Consider the following 17,424-nt stretch of genomic DNA (forward strand, 5'->3'; position numbering starts at 1 on the left):
AGATCCCTCACCAGCCTCGTTGCCCTTCTCTGGACACGCTCCAGCACCTCAACGTCCTTCTTGTAGTGAGGGGCCCAAAACTGAACACAGTACTCGAGGTGCGGCCTCACCAGGGCTGAGTACAGGGGCACGATCACTTCCCTACTCCTGCTGGCCACACTGTTTCTGATACAGGCCAGGATGCCATTGGCCTTCTTGGCCGCCTGGGCACACTGCCGGCTCATGTTCAGCCGGCTGTCAACCAACACCCCCAGGTCCTTTTCCACCAGGCAGCTTTCCAGCCACTCTTCCCCAAGCCTGTAGCGCTGCATGGGGTTGTTGTGGCCAAAGTGCAGGACTCGGCACTTGGCCTTGTTGAATCTCATACAGTTGGCCTGGGCCCATCCATCCAGCCTGTCCAGGTCCCTCTGCAGAGCCTTCCTACCCTCGAGCAGATCAACACTCCCGCCCAATTTGGTGTCGTCTGCAAAATTACTGAGGGTGCACTCGATCCCCTCATCCAGATCATTGATAAAGATATTGAACAAGACCGGCCCCAAAACTGAGCCCCAGGGAACACCGCTCGTGACCGGCCGCCAACTGGATTTAACTCCATTCACCACAACTCTCTGGGCCTGGCTGTCCAGACAGTTTTTTACGCAGCGAAGAGTACACCTGTCTAAGCCGTGAGCCGCCAGCTTTTCTAGGAGAATGCTGTGGGAAACAGTGTCAAAGGCCTTGCTGAAGTCCAGGTAGACCACATCCACAGCCTTTCCCTCATCCACTAGGCGGGTCACCTGGTCATAGAAAGAGATCAGGTTGGTCAAGCAGGACCTGCCTCTCATGAATCCTTACTGCTTTAGATAATGTTACTCTTTGCGATCCCTTTGCACTGCATTTGCTCATTGTCTTCTATGATTCAGTAGCCAGAACACCATGATTTATGTATTTTAAGGCCAAACTTGAATGTGTGGATTTCAAAGCTCTTGTCTTGTGAGGGCTCATTTCCCATATAGATTTAGGTTGCAAACAGCACATGACAATTTTCTATTTTTTGCAGTTATTCTTAGTTATACCATCACAGCATAGAAATAAATATCATTACAAATAATTATAAATGTTTAAGTTTACATTCTGCCTGTAAAGATCATGATACTCACAGCTGCTGTGCTAGGCATATTAAACTAACTTTTGCTATATAACTTTTGGGGATATAAGAACACTGTTTGGTATACTGCATGACACCATATATTGAAAAAAAGGATCCTATCTGGTAAAATCTGTTTAATAAAAAAGACCTCTGCTCCAATGGATTTTCCAGACAAAACCTTGATCCTTTTGCAAAAACCAAAACATGTTTTTTTCACTCTGGGAAACTTCAACCTACTTTGGTAGGATTTCATCTGAGGGAGGAATGGGTTAAAAACCAAACAATGGCCTGGGCATTTATCCCACAATGTAGTTTCTTTCATAAGAACCATATAATGAAAACCTCTGGGTGGAATTCTCATTTGCTGCTCCTGCTTCCTAGAAGCTGCACAGCTCAGTCCCTTCCCCCTTCATATACACATTCAGATTTCTCTACTCTGCCAATACAAAATTAAAAGGCAAAACCTGAGGATTCGTACAATTAGGGGTTGCAGCATGGGAGCAGAAATTTCTTTAATCAGAGTTTCTTTATATAACAAAACTATTGAAATTGTTTATTATTTCTGATGCTTTATATCAACATGCCAAGCAGCAAGAGCACAGCATGGGACTGTACACTTGCTTTCTACCTAAAGAAAGGGTATGTGCAAAAAAGGATGTGTTATTGTGAGATCTCATTTGTGCCAAATACCTGTTTTATGCTTGGCAATCCAATTTATATCTAAAGCTGTTTGACTTCAGTCCAACACTTGCCCATCCTTCAATAAAAGACACGTTTATACAGACACACATTGTCCCAGGGAAACTGTTACCTATATACAAATTTACAACATAACGACAGTATCTATAAGTATACATAGAGTGCATATATTTGAGAAGAGTAAAATCCAAAAGAAATTTTGCTTTTGCATATATTCTCTGTTCCCTAGCATAAGCAAATACCTTCAAGTCAACTACCCTTGAGACCCTGGAGATTCCAAATACAGCTTCATACATATTGAGATGTATCTCACACGTGCAGGTCTGGTCTGAGTCCAGATATTAAGTCAAAAAAGGAAAATGGCAGTTCTGTTAGAGATTTTTAAGTTGTAAAGGCTAGCAGCTAAAGCCAGGTGTGACTGTGGTTCAAACTGCACATCCCAAAGGTCAGGTAGTGTTTGATTTTAAGGCTCAATACATAGAAACACACATGGCATATGTAAGTAAGATACTGCCTAACAATATCTGTGGTATTGAACAGTTATCATAGTAGAGACAGTGGTAATCAGTGAAGCTTGGAAGATTTGCTGTATAACCAGAAAACCTAGATGCCGGAAGATCAAGTTAAGCTGTCACAATGGTTCTTGCTTTTCTTGATATCTATGAACTTATGCTTGTGTGGCCTAGCCTATAGCTATACTGTTTATTATATCTTAGATCTCGAACAGGAAGCATGAAGAAAATTTTTAAATACAGTTTGCGAATTAACCTGTGTGATTGAAGACAGTAGCAGACCAGTGCTTGCTGCTGGTGAAGAGTGAAACTCAGGCTGACTTAAAGCCTTAAAGAGTACATACCTTTCTGTTCTTCATCTGCAAATTACAGATCCACTGGTTAATATACAAGCGTACCTGCAGTAGCATTGTGTATGTGAAATACAACTTCCAGATACCATAAGAAAAAATTCCCAATGATAACCATGTTGAATTCCTCAAGCATTTTTTAAGAAATGCAGAAATTGCATTTTTGTTGATTGGTATTACTTTGGCAACATACAAATAATAGGAAAGATCCATGAACTTGTAACCAGAAAAGACGCCACATACACATTCAACCCATACCAAATGTAAGTATTAGATCTATGCATAAATCTGTATATGCAACAGTGAGTAATTTCACAGATTCCCTGTGCTCTCAGTCTCATTTTTAATTTGCCTTGTTCAAAATGAAATCATCAATCATGAGACCTGTAGCATATTTTATGGAATTATTTGATCTTTCCCATTAAAAATACAATTAAAGCATGTCACTCCTCCACACACATTGCATATGTATGCACAGGCATGATCTATTGGTACAATCACAACTTTCTGACTTTGGTGAAATTGCAAAGCTTCATTAGAAAGGAAGAGACAGAGAGCCCTGGCAGTTTTCAGATCTTTAGGGGGTCATTTATTGTTGTAATAAATTTCATTTTTCCATCTGAAGGGTAGAGTCTAAACACTGTAATAGAGTAATATTGAGGTATTTATTTTACCTCATTTTTTCTTCAGCTGAAATGCTAGCAAGGGAGTGTTTTTCAGCTTGGCAGGCAGCCAGCCATTTCTCAGTAAATAATGTGAACCCTGTCCTGCAGTATAAAGCTGTACATCTTTTCAAAAATGTTCAGTCCCCTGCTAGAATCCAAGGAATCTTTGCTTACAAAATGTGTCTGCAGAAGCTTCTACAGCAAGCAACTTGGCAGAGATTTCTAAACTATATAAAGTTCTTTCTCCCTCTGTCTCTTTTTCCCCACTGAAATGACTTCATGTATTCCTCCTTCTTAAGATGCTTTTCCTCAACGTACTGGAGATAGGGAAAAAAAATATCTTCCATAGTCTAGCTAAGGTGTCTCAGGCTCTGTCTTCCACACAAATCCTGAAAAAATCTGCTCTGTAACGTCTAGTGCCAGATTCACCACTAATCAAAGCAGAAATGCAGTATATGCAATTGCTCAGGCAGTATCATTGGCAAGGCTCCATTTAGGAAGGGCGCCTCTTCAAAGGAGGGGCATTCCACTGACCGAGTGGAAAACTTGAAGTCCACATAACCCAACAACCGGGCACCGTTCTGTGACCATTTGCATAGGTCAAGGGCACTCATCCTACCTAACCCTCAAGGCAGAACGGTGGGCACTCGTCTGAGAGCAAAGGCTGCAGCTTCAGCTGGGGGGTCTGCACCATCTACCCCAGCAGTGGCTGATGCCTCCACCCAGATGGAGCTGCTGAAGGGAGAGGCTGCCGTGCAGACCTCAGGCTGCAGGAAGTGCCTAGACCTCTCTCCTGGGGTAGGGACAGGCGGCAGACCTGCCGGCAAAAGGTGTGACCAGGTGGAGGACCTCCTGCAGCAGGTGGCTGAGCTGCAGGAGGTGGTGAGAAGGCTGCATAACATCAGGGAGGCTGAGAAGGAGTTAGATAGCTGGTTCCAAGCCCAGCCTGCAGTGGACCCACAGCGCATGAACAAACAGCCAAAAACTCCCCCACTGGCACACACAGAAGGGAGGGGGGCCAATAATGCAGAAGAATGGACGGTTGCAATGGCAAGGACCAGCAGGAGGAAGAGACTTCCCTGGAAAGCCTGAGGTGCCCGTGCAGAACCGCTTCACCGCTCCGCAGACTGAAGAGGAAAGACCCGTCACACCAGGAGAGACGCTGGAGCTGAGTAAGGCAGCCCGATCTGCTCCCCGTATAACAACCAGCACCACTAAGAAAAGGTGACAGGTGACAGTAGCAGGCGACTCTCTTCTGAGAGGTACAGAGGCACCCATTTGCCGACCAGACGCACCCTCTAGAGAGGTGTGCTGCTTACCAGGGGCTCGTGTCAGGGATGTCACTGAGAGACTACCAAGCTTCGTACAACCCACTGACTATTATCCACTGCTGTTGTTTCACATGGGCACCAGTGACACAGCCAGGAGCAGTCTGAGGACTATCAAGAAGGACTACAGAGCCCTGGGAGCAGCGATAAGGGACTCAGGAGTGCAGGTAGTTTTTTCATCAATCCTCCTGGTCAAAGGGAAGGTTTGAAAGGGCCAGTCAAATCTGGTGAATCAACAAATGTTTACGGGACTGGTGCCACAGCCAGGGGTTCAGCTACTTAGACCATGGGACTCACTTTGAAGAACCTGGTCTGCTGGGGCCTGATGGGGTCCATCTGTCAGAGGAAGGGAAGAGCATCTTCGGTCATAGGCTTGCCAAGCTGGTGAAGAGGGCTTTAAACTAAAGTTGCTGGGGGAGGGGAAACCTCAATCCATCCCACTCCTACCAGGTTGATGCCAGGGCCAGCAACAGATGCCCAGAGCCTGGAGAAGGATCACAGGTCAGCAGGAGAGCGCCTGAAGAGCAGCACAAAGGATCTCCAGCCAGTAAGACAGCTTCATCGGGGGCCCAACTTCAATGCCTCTATGCAAACACACGTAGCATTGGGGAATAAGCAAGAGGAGTTAGAGACGTGCGCACGCCTGCAAGGCTACAATCTTATTGGCATCACAGAGATGTGGTGGGATGGCTCCTATGGCTGGAATGTTGGGATGGAGGGATACAGGCTCTTTAGGAAGGACAGGCAGGGGAGACAAAGAGGGGGTGTCGCCCTCCATGTCAATGACCAGCTGGAGTGCATGGAGCTCTGCCTGGGGATGGGTGAGGAGCCGACTGAGAGCTTAGGGGTCAGGATTAAAGGGGGGGCAGGGACAGGTGACATTACAGTGGGGGTCTGCTACAGGCCACCTGACCAGGAAGACAGAGTGGATGAGGCCCTCTATAGACAGACAGGAGCAGCCTCACGCTCACAAGCCCTTGTCCTCATGGAGGACTTCAACCACCCTGGTATCTGTTGGAGGGACAACACAGCAGGGCATAAGCAGTCTGAGAGGTTCCTGGAATGCATCAATGATAACTTCCTTCCCCAAGTGGTAGAGGAGCCAACGAGGAGAGGTGCTACGCTGGACCTTGTTCTCACCAACAAGGAGGGGCTGGTGGGGAATGTGAAGCTCAAGGGCAGCCTGGGCTGCAGTGACCACGAAATGGTGGAGTTCAAGATCCTTAGGGCATTGAGGAGGGCACACAGCAAGCTCACTACCCTGGACTCCAGGAGAGCAGACTTTGGCCTCTTCAGGGATCTGCTTGGCAGAGTGCCATGGAACAAAGCCCTGGAGGGAAGAGGGGCCCAAGAAAGCTGGGTAATGTTCAAGGATCACCTCCTGCAAGCTCAGGAGCGATGCATCCCAACAAAGAGGAAGTCAGGCAAAAATGCCAGGAGGCCTGCATGGATGAACAAGGAGCTCCTGGACAAACTCAAACACAAAAAGGAAGCCTACAGAGGGTGGAAGCAAGGACAGGCAGGCTGGGAGGAATACAGAGAAATTGTCCAAGCAGCCAGGGACCAGGTTAGGAAAGCTAAAGCCCTGATAGAATTAAATCTGGCCAGGGACGTCAAGGGCAACAAGAAAAGCTTCTACAGGTACATTGGTGATAAAAGGAAGACAAGAGAAAATGTGAGCCCTCTCCAGAAGGAAACAGGAGACCTAGTTACCCGGGATATGGAGAAAGCCGAGGTACTCAATGACTTTTTTGCCTCAGTCTTCACCAGCAAGTGCTCAAGCCTCACCGCTCAAGCCGCAGAAGGCAAAGGCAGGGATTGGAAGAATGAAGAACTGCTCACTGTAGGAGAAGATCAGGTTCGAGACCATCTAAGGCACCTGAAGGTGCACAAGTCCATGGGACCTGATGAGATCCATCCGCGGGTCCTGAAGGAACTGGTGGATGAGGTTGTTAAGCCACTATCCATCATATTTGAGAAGTCGTGGCAGTCCGGTGAAGTTCCCACTGACTGGAAAAGGGGAAACATAACCCCCATTTTTAAAAAGGGAAAAAAGGAAGACCTGGGGAACCACAGGCCAGTCAGTCTCACCTCTGTGCCTGGGAAGATCATGGAGCAGATCCTCCTGGAAACTACGCTAAGGCAGATGGAAAATAAGGAGGTGATTTGAGACAGCCAACGTGGCTTCACTAAGAGCAAATTGTACCTGACGTAATTGGTGGCCTTCTACAATGGGGTTACAGCATTGGTGGATAAGGGAAGAGCAACTGATGTCATCCACTTGGACTTGTGCAAAGCATTTGACACTGTCCCACATGACATCTTTGTCTTTAAATAAGAGAGACATGGATTTGATGGATGGACCACTCAGTGGATAAGGAATTGGCTGGATGGTCGCACTCAAAGAGTTGTGGTCAATGGCTCGATGTCCAAGTGGAGACCAGTGACGAATGGCATTCCTCAGGGGTCGGTATTGTGACCGACACTGTTTAACATCTTTGTCGGCGACATGGACTGTGGGATTGAGTGCACCCTCAGCAAGTTTGCCAACGACACCAAGCTGTGTGGTGTGGTCGACAAGCTGGAGGGAAGGGATGCCATCCAGAGGGACCGTGACAGGCTTGAGAGGTGGGCCTGTGCAAACCTCATGAAGTTCAACAAGGCCAAGGGCAAGGTCCTGCACATGGTCGGGGCAATCCCAAGCACAAATACAGGCTCGGCAGAGAATGGACTGAGAACAGCCCTGAGGAGAAGGGCTTGGGGGTGTTGGTTGATGAGAAGCTCAACGTGACCCGGCAATGTGAGCTTACAGCCCAGAAAGCCAACCGTATCCTGGGCTGCATCAAAAGAAGTGTGACCAGCAGGTCGAGGGAGGTGATTCTCCCCCTCTACTCCACTCTTGTGAGACCCCACCTGGTGTACTGCGTTCAGCTCTGGGGCCCCCAACATAAGGACATGGACCTGTTGGAGCGAGTCCAGAGGAGGGCTACGAAGATGATCAGAGGGCTGGAGCACCTCTCCTATGAAGACAGGCTGAGAGAGTTGGCGTTGTTCAGCCTGGAGAAGAGAAGGCTTCGGGGAGACCTTATTGCAGCCTTCCAGTACCTGGGGCCTACAAGAAAGCTGGAGAGGGACTTTTTACAAGGGCTTGTAGTGATAGGACAGAGGGTAATGGCTTTAAACTGAAAGAGGGTAGATTTAGATTAGATACAAGGAAGAAATTCTTCACTATGAGGGTGGTGAGGCACTGGAACAGATTGCCCAGAGAAGTTGTGGATGACCCATCCCTGGAAGTGTTCAAGGCCAGGTTGGATGCGGCTTTGAGCAACCTGGTCTAGTGGAAGGCGTCCCTGCCCATGGCAGGGAGGTTGGAACTAGATGATCTTTAAGGTCCCTTCCAACCCAAACCATTCTATGATTCTATGATAACTATGTATACTTGAAGTACATAATAAGTGTACTATGCATTTCAAATTAAGAAATTTGGTTTAGATGCCAGTAGCTGATGTTGTAAACAGGCTCTCAAAAGGGTAACTTTTGGATACATATCATTCAGATCACTCAGGCTATCAGCTGACAAAGGCAGGATCAGTAGTCTTAGACAGAAGCTGTAGAAGGTACAAAGCCAAAGAATCCTATTCTTACCTAAAGTGAAGGCAGTCAGTGCAAGTGAATGTATCCAGATGAATATCTTGATGTCATTATCAATATCCAGGTGTATCTTGATGAATTGGACTGAAAAGGGAAACTCCACATTACAAAGGGATTGTGACTAAAATTAAATCCATTTTAGGTTAAATGTAGAAACCAATAAAATAAGTTTTGCCTTTGCACACGTGGAAAGTCAGAAAAGAGAAGTAATTTGTGAGCATGTGTGGGTAGCAGAAGGAACTTGATGACTGTGGTCCTTGCGTCAGCACAGTAACCTGCCTTTATGTGTAAGACATCAAAGAGGAAACGTAACTTGTGGAAAGAGATTATGAGGCTTTTTTTACCTCTGTGTATCATCTGGCACCTCAAGAAAGGAAAAAATTTACATCCACTGTTAAATGTGTTCTTGTAGCTACCCAAATGGCATGCCTTCAGCAGCTATCACTCCAGTACTGCCCCTCTGCACGTGCTCACTCACCCGACCCCACAGCACAGTTCAGGCTTTAAAAGCCATAACAAAGCTCAACTGTTTAGTGGAAGGATTGCATGCTTCCCCAGAACTGAACACAGAACAGATTAATTAATGAATGTTTGCAAAGCCCTTTGCAACAGAAAAGTGCTCTAGAAGCTACAGATTGTTACTGCTGAACACGTCTCTGTTAGCACTGTAGTAATAATCCATTTCCCTTACTGTGTTCTGAGTAAGGGGATAGGAAACATGAGATTGCAGTTACCAGTTACCACAGTTATCAAAGAACATGCAAAAACTCCCAGTTTTGATAGCTGTCTTTACACAGGAAGACTAATCTTGGAGTCAAATAGACAACTGTCTTATCTTCTGAAGTTTAGACAGCTGTTCCGTTATGTACTTGTTGTATCTTTTGTTGCTATTGTTTTTCTTTTTTTCCCCTTCCCCCAACAGATACAGTTGTTTGCCAGCAGAAGACATGGCTGGGGTAGGAACATAACATTTCACTTATCATCCACTGGCATTTTCAGTGGTTAGCACTGTCCATCCATGTTTTTCTTTTCTCAGTAGTGTCAGCACCTAAGTGACATTCCAACTGGTTTCAGTTCTGCAGCTTCTGAGATTAATTTGTTTGTTTAGGTAAATATGCTACACTATCTAAATCTAGGCCAGGTCTTGCAAAATTTGAAATAGCACATTCATTTTTGTAACGGTTCCTGAGTCATGACTGGCACATAACCAAAATAAAACAACCCTCAGCTTTCGACAGTTTATAAAAAGTGGCAATATTCCCATAAAATCTGCTTTGTCTTTATAACAAAGCAACTTCTTTATGACTAAGGCTCTAAGGTATGTTTCTGATTAGTTTATTAAATTCTGAGGTTTTTTTTTTTTCCACTGGGAACTTAACATATTTCACATGGAAAAGAAAAAGGGGTTTAAAATTCAAACTTTGTCTTTGCACTCATGTGCTGAGTTCCACTCTCATGGTTTTGGCTGGTTCACTTCAGAGAATAGCCTGCTGTAAGATCTGGAACTAAATCAGTGGCCCAAGTTTGCACTGTTTGGATCTTAGGGTTTGTTTTTGCATTCACGCTAGTATTTAATTACTGATGCTATTAATGTAACTTGATATATCTTTATTTGGAAAAGGGCAGTTGGCAAGCACAATCAGATGTGTTGGATTGATTAAGGTTAATGGATCTTCTAAGACATTAGGGATTTAAAAAATTTGATTATTGCAGCTAATGCATATCAGTATTTTTAACTCTACTGAAAGCATCAGCCTAATAGCATTTCACCCAACTTTGCATAAAGAAAAGATGTGGGAAGAAAGTTACAGGGTAACTACATGTAACATACACACACAATCTCTTGTTGGAAGTGACTTGAAAGAACCCACTAAAACCAACATTCTTAGTGCAAACACGTAGTGTGGGAATGGCAAGAGATGTTGTTTTCTGAGCTTATTGCGGTGATGAACACCTGCTGCACATGGAAACCACACCAAAATAGTTTTTGAATAGTTTTCTTGGAGGTACCAGACCCTAGCCTCATTGAACTCTTATAATTAGGCACTGCAATCTTTTTTCATGAAGAAAACGTAAAGCTTTTCAGGGATACAGTGCTCTTTATCATGAACTCTGTGGAAAACTGTTCATTCTCCCTGTCTTTGGTCTCCTGAACTATAATTGCTTGCAGCTTTACCTCTGCACACACTGTTAATGCACTGCTTGACCAATTAGAAAAATGGGCTTATTCTCTAAAAGACTTTCACACAGGATCTTTGATGATTTTAAGATGTTTGCTATGATATTTGACAAAAAATACTGCCTAGTTTTTAAACCTCATTTTAGGCACTATAGACTGCCAAGCATATGCCGCTTAGAATGAAGCAGGAGAAAATACTGTTATGATGGATAATGATTGGATGCCTATTTTCAAAGATGCTATTTACTAGTTCATTTGTTATAGATAAATAAGTTCATAAAATATTATTACTAATAAAGTGCACTTCTTCAAGTATGACTATCCCAGATCTCACAGATGAAAGAATGATTTACCGGCAAGTTCAACAAATTGCCGAAGGTCACATACCAAGATAGTAGCAAATAAAAATACAGAAGAAAACCCCTGAATTGATGGCATGTTGCTGGTCTATTTGAATCTTGCCCTAATCACATCCATGACATACACAATACTGATGATGTATGCATGCAGAATTTGTCATATATTTAATCCATACAAATCAGTAATAAAAACTGTAATGAGTCAGGGGAAAGAATACATATTTTTAAAAAGGTAAGCAACTGCCTTTGCAGTAGTCATTTTGCTTGCGAAATAAAAGACTTCATAGAGAAACATTATTTTGAGACTTAAGGCATCAGGTTTTATATTTAACAGCAGTGTTGATTAGAGCAGTGGACTGAGGCACCACTTACCTCCATATGCTTTTGGATTCTGCCAAGATTTCTTGTACAAGTGAACAAGTCATTTATATTTTCACTGTTTCAGAGGCCAGTTGTTTGCCTATGGATTTTTCTGTTTCCGACCATCCTTTGTTTGACTTCTATAGATGATGACAGCATGCAAAGCACTCAAGTGAAGAGCATCTTTTAATGCATATATTTGGTACCTAGGACAATTGGTTTACGATGTTAGATGGAATTTCTATGTATTAATAAAATCAATAACAACAACATTCTTAGAGTAGTAAGACAAAACCTTGTAGTAATGTTAGAAACAATATCTCACAAAATTATTATGATAAGCCTTGATTAGAATATATATGGGAATAACTTAGGCTTGAGAATAGCTTTGTAAGATTAATGGAAGATTCACTAGCTAATTTGTCATTTGAGTAATTATGACTATATGGAAACCATTCCTTAAAAATATCTTGTAATGACAAATTCTCCCTTCACATTTATAGGCATTCCACATGCATACATGAGGGCAAAATTTCATCCATCTGGAATCTCATAAGAAAAATCCAAATCATTTAAAATTGAGTACTTTTGAGACTTTTTTGTAATAATAAGATAAATTTCAGCTGTGTTGAGATTCTTTAATGCAAAGATAAAGCCTTCCTAGTGGGTAAGAAATGTATCCTATCTTTGAAAGTGTCTGTTTGGAGTAACACATCGTACCATTTACAAGCCATTTTATAACAGCATTGGTATGGAATACAGGTGGTTGACTTTTATTTCCAGAAATCATACTTTTTTATAATAAAAGGACCTATGATAAATTTAATTACAAGACTATCCAGCTACAGATAACATACATGTGAATGAGAAAAGATAACCTTAAAATTTGCATAATAATATATCTCAAATCCTGCAAGTCCTGCAAATCGTATCTGGTCCATACTCTGATTTTAAACCTATAATTTAATGACACTGCTCTGGTGAGAAATAAGAATCTGACAGTTTCAAAAAATGACAAAAATTCATTTAGAACTTGTGTTAACACATGGAACAAACGTACATTTTTTTCTTTCCACAGCATGCATCTCAAGACTGTTTTGTTAACTTTTAAGTTGTTGAAAGTTGAAAAAAATTTGCATAATTTCTTGATAAATCTTCATAAAAATATTACTCTGGAACCTGTTGGAATAGTTACCTTCTCATGCCCTGGATTTTCTGTGGAGAATCAACTGAAAATGTAGGGACCTGATTAAAAAGCATGATCAGGGAGGTCTGTAACAAGGAAGTTATTAATAAAAAAAGAGAAGTAAACCAGGAACTATGGTTCTGTTTTCGGGTAAGTTTACGCATGCACTGCAAACATATGAACTACTATCACCTGGCGTGCAGATAGGGACCCAAAATAAGGGACCCTGCACATAGGCTGTCCTCATGTTTGTGGAAAAACCTTCAAATTAGGAACACGAAAGGCTAAAACTCAAAACCATTAAATAGCGAAAGAGACTTTTGACTCTTTTGGAACAGCTTCTCCACAGATGTCTAAGAAGTCTAAACACAGGCAGATTTTAGCCCTGGTTTATGCCCATTGAAGCAGGATGAGGCACATTTCTCCGTGCAATACCATCGCCGGCCTCCTGACGCCCCATGCGGAGAACCCCGATTATTAAGTGGGAAGTACAGAAGTTTTATCAGGTCAGGACTTTATCCCCACCAACCTGAGGAGGATTAGACCCCACATGTCTTGTTCCCTGATTGACACCCCCCCCACACACACACAGATCCTCGCAGCCCCACCTGGCACTCCTAACGGGGGGCTGCCTGGGGCGGTGCCGCTGCGCTCTCAGGGCACCCCCGGCCGCGCTCCTCTTCCCTCAGCCCACAGCGGCGGCAGGGCTTGCGAGGAGGCGCCCACCCGGCAGGGAGGGGGTTGAGGGGTGCTGTGCGGGGAAAGGGGCAGAGGGCGCGGAGAGGAGAGCGCTGACGTGAGGGGCGCCAACCCTGAGGGGGCGGGAGGAGGCGATCCTGAGGTGAGTGGGGGAGGGGAGGCGGGTGACTGCCGCGGCCCCTGAGGGTGCGGAGGGCAAAGAGCTCCTCGGGGGGGGGCCTAAAGCTTTCCCCTGGCTCCCCACCTCCTCGGCAGGGTGCTTGGGCGGGAGCCTCCTGGCAAGGGAGGCGGCAGCGCTTGGAGGAGGCGCCTCGCAACAGATGGTTAAAGCCGGCTCCTCGCCGCGGCCCGCATTGGCCGGCGGCGCGAGCCGGGCGGGAGGAAGGGCGGGAGGGAGCCGGCCCCGCGCAGAGAGGGCGACAGAGAGCGATCGGAGCTGCGCGGCCCCGCGGCGGGGAGCGGAGCGCAGCGCCCCCACCCTGGTTTGCTCGCTTCCCGCGCGGGTGCTGAAGCGACCGACTTCCCGGGGCGGAGGTCGCCTCTCAGCCGTTGATCGCCGGCGGCTCCGGGCCACCTGTGAGTTTTCCGCCTGGCGGGTGCTGTAAGTATCGCCGCCTCCGTGCGCAGCCGGGCTGGGGCTGCCGGGAGGGTTCTGGCTGTGGGGGCGGGAGGCCCGGAGGGCTCGGCTCCCCCGGCTGCTGCGTGCGCTTGTGGCGGGCGAGCCGGAGCTGCCGGCTTCTGCTCTGGTTTAACCCGTACAGTAGGGAAGCTGGAAAGGTGTGGGGGGAGATCCTCCCGCTCCTGAATCGATGTCGGGGAGATTTTTATCACCTGTAAGTGAGGAAACCCCCACTCCCATTCGCCCTCTTCCCCGCCCCCCCCCCCCCCCCATCCAGCTTCGCCGGTGCAGAGTGGCTTGTGGTGAATAATTACCGGGTTTTCGTCCTCGGTGCTCTGCGGAGGGGAAGACTGTCAGGTGGGGAGCTGAGATGCGGGGGAAGTGACTTGCCCAAGGTCACGCAGTGAGGCAGTGGCTGAGCTGGAAAATAACATGCTCTGTGCTAAAAACTTCTGGTTCCTAGTCTTGTGCTGGGCTGTTGAACAACACTACAAGGCTGGAGGGCTCCAGGCATAGACGTGGTAGAGTTGTAGGTAGGTCTCTAATTAGCTTTTTTTTTTTTTTGTTCTCCTTTAAAGCGTTGTGTATGGACGTGAAACCGTGCAGAGGTGCATTGTCCATGTCATCTCCCTTGCTTTCTCCAACCTGCAAACATGTGAATGAATGCATATATGCTCTTGCTTTTCTGTGATTAACGTTAAGTTCAATAGATTAAAAACAGAAATTGTTGGTGAAAATATGATGTTTTTTCTTCACTTGTACCATGGCAATAAGTAATGGCTTTGCTGTTAACGGTGAATGTTTTCTTATGCCATCAGACAGTAGTTGTGAAAAGCCCCTTAATTGGTTAGGTGTCAGCTGCATTCCAAAATTAATCTGCAGTGCAATAGCTTTTATGCTCAACGCATGGGAGAGATGTAAAGCATGGTGGGCTATGCTTTAAGAACTTATGCACTAGAGTATAATGTGATTAAGAGTTCTCCAAAGGATGCAAGTGGAGTAATTGCTTTAGTGCTAGCTATATGCATAACAATTCTCTCTCCTTCCCTCTCTCCTCTCCAAATATAATTGTAATGAATTTACATAAAGATACTCTTCTGTAGTTTGTCCCTGCTAATGTTCAGTGTTTCTCTTGAGTTTCTCATTATGTGGAAGTAAAACTGACACGTGTAAGTGTGTTGTTTTGATTAAACATATTATGAGAGTGCTCCAAGTTAATCCTCTTCACAGAATTTGATTCATCCTTGTATTTCATGACATGTCCTGCAGCAGTGGAACTTAAAAGTTTAATTGTGCTGTTCAAAAACTAAACTAAGCTCACTACTGTCTTTCTCAATTTTACCTTAACTGTTCTGCTTGGTTTTGGGGGGTGGGGAAATGGAATATGAGAGAGGTTTAGGAAAACACTCAAAATATTTGTATAAATAGGACAGCTTTATCTTTAATCTGTATTAGGGAGTTTAGGTGAACTCTGGACTCTCTTCAGCACAAATCATGGAATTCAAGACAAGGTTCCTGGCATGGTGGGATTTTCCTGCTATAGATGTTTTGTTGTTTGAATGTGGAGGGGTTTTTGGTGTTTGTTTTAATCTCAGTCGGAAAATATAGTGTTATTCTCAAAGTATTTAATGGACCTATTTTTTTTTCCCTGGACTTTGGTATTTGCAAAAAACCCTTTTTGTTGTGCTTGTGTTTTGACTACCTAACACTTTTTTTGCTGATTCAGATTCCTTGCAAGGAGTCTCATTTCGGATAATTTCTAGCTGAAAGTGTTTGCCCTTGCTGTATAAAACCATCTTCATTAGTCTGGTCTTTCAGTACCAGATCCTCCATCATTTCTTCTAAATAGACAGGAAGATGTCTGTAGTTTTTCTACCTAAGTAGCTAGTATTATTTCATTAAACAAAATGTTAAGTTGGAATAGATGATGCTTTGCTATGGCTCTGTATGTTTTGTTTTTAAGAAAGTCTATGTATTCCACTGTTGTGACTTCCTTTCAAACATCTCTGTTGTGAGGATCACAGGTGAGAAGAATTATGGTTGCTTATCTACAAAAACAGAAATTCAAATGGACTTGGTGATATCAACTTTGTAAATATAACTGATTTAGGTATGTGAATGAATAAGACCCTTCTCTGTTGTGAATGAGAAAGAAGGTGATGGAATAAAGCAAAAACTTTTGCTGTGTAATAGTAGATATGTATGTTTGAGATGCTGGATTTAATGTCTAATATCTCAAAGAACTCCACAACTTAAAAAGGGTGTGAATTTATATTTTCTTTTCCCTTCAAAATTGTTTTTAGAAGTAATTAATTTGAATTCTAGACAGCACTAACTTCTTGCTCTGTAGGTAGCATAGAATGATTAAAATATTTTCCAAATAATTGTACCCCCTCAGACAGACACAATATTTATTTTTTTCCTTCTTTTTCCTCTCAACATCCTTTCCTCGGCCACCTGAAGGTGTAGCCTCACTGTGAAGTTCAGAATAGAGTAAAAGTAAGATCAAGAACTGCTACAAACCCATCAGAGAATTTTGGTTAAAGATGTTGGTGAGATCATACTTCTATGAAGAATGCTCCATGCCTTTGCCCATTTCCATGAAGAGTAGATAAGACCTGTATTTCAAATTGTCCCTTGCAGTATCCTTGATGGAACACGTTCCCATTTTTTACAATATGCTGGGCCAATTTCTCAGGCTGGAGTGGACATTTTGGAGAATGAGATACAGGCCTACATTTCCTATGTTTTTGAGAATATCTTGGGTTCATTCCAGTACAAGCCATGATTTAATTTGAAACCTGAAAAGCTGTAATGAGTGGAGTTTATTTTGTTTGGGTTTTTTTATTTTGCTTTGTTTTCCCCACTCCCCATTAGTATTAGTCTCTAATAGACTTGGATTTTTGTTTAACTTTTGGAAATCGTCTGAATTTCTCAATATAGTTTGTTGCTAGTTAACTGCCTCTCCTCTGCCTGCCCCCACCACCCCACCCCTCACCCAAATGGTGCATGGGGAGAAATTCTGGAATAATAATGCAAGTTTGACAAGGGAGGATTTCAACTAATTAGTGGTTGACCTCTGTAGGAGGAGAAAAGATGTGTAATATTTCTGAATTCCATAAAAATGTTACTTCGGACTTGTCTCAATACTAGATATAACTATACCTTTCTACAAATATAGATGCTTGTTCAATATCTTTATCAATGATCTGGATGAGGGGATCGAGTGCACCCTCAGTAAGTTTGCAGATGACACCAAGTTGGGCGGGAGTGTTGATCTGCTCGAGGGTAGGAAGGCTCGGCAGAGGGACCTGGACAGGCTGGATCGATGGGCCAAGGCCAACTGTATGAGGTTCAACAAGGCCAAGTGCCGAGTCCTGCACTTTGGCCACAACAACCCCATGCAGCGCTACAGGCTTGGGGAGGAGTGGCTGGAAAGCTGCCTGGCGGAAAAGGACCTGGGGGTGTTGGTTGACAGCCGGCTGAACATGAGCCGGCAGTGTGCCCAGGCGGCCAAGAAGGCCAATGGCATCCTGGCCTGTATCAGAACTAGGGTGGCCAGCAGGAGTAGGGAAGTGATCGTGCCCCTGTACTCGGCCCTGGTGAGGCCGCACCTTGAATACTGTGTTCAGTTTTGGGCCCCTCACTACAAGAAGGACGTTGAGGTGCTGGAGCATGTCCAGAGAAG

At 44.5% G+C, this 17,424-nt stretch overlaps 1 protein-coding gene across 7 annotated transcripts in view; it reads left to right on the forward strand.

Annotated features, from left to right (window-relative positions):
* Positions 1-13,547: 13,547 nt before the first annotated feature.
* Positions 13,548-17,424, forward strand: part of SULF2 (sulfatase 2) — a 169,392-nt gene continuing 165,515 nt past the window's right edge. For 5 of the 7 annotated variants that reach the window (XM_076351662.1, XM_076351672.1, XM_076351666.1 and 2 more), the window contains exon 1: positions 13,548-13,718. The gene's annotated coding sequence lies outside the window, so the exon portion shown is untranslated. Of the gene's footprint in view, positions 13,719-14,135; positions 14,270-17,424 lie in introns of those variants that run through there. The other 2 variants (XM_076351665.1, XM_076351663.1) reach the window with 2 other exon arrangements.

This window comes from Aptenodytes patagonicus, chromosome 14, assembly GCF_965638725.1.
Source record: "Aptenodytes patagonicus chromosome 14, bAptPat1.pri.cur, whole genome shotgun sequence".
In the NCBI taxonomy this organism is placed as follows: domain Eukaryota; kingdom Metazoa; phylum Chordata; class Aves; order Sphenisciformes; family Spheniscidae; genus Aptenodytes; species Aptenodytes patagonicus.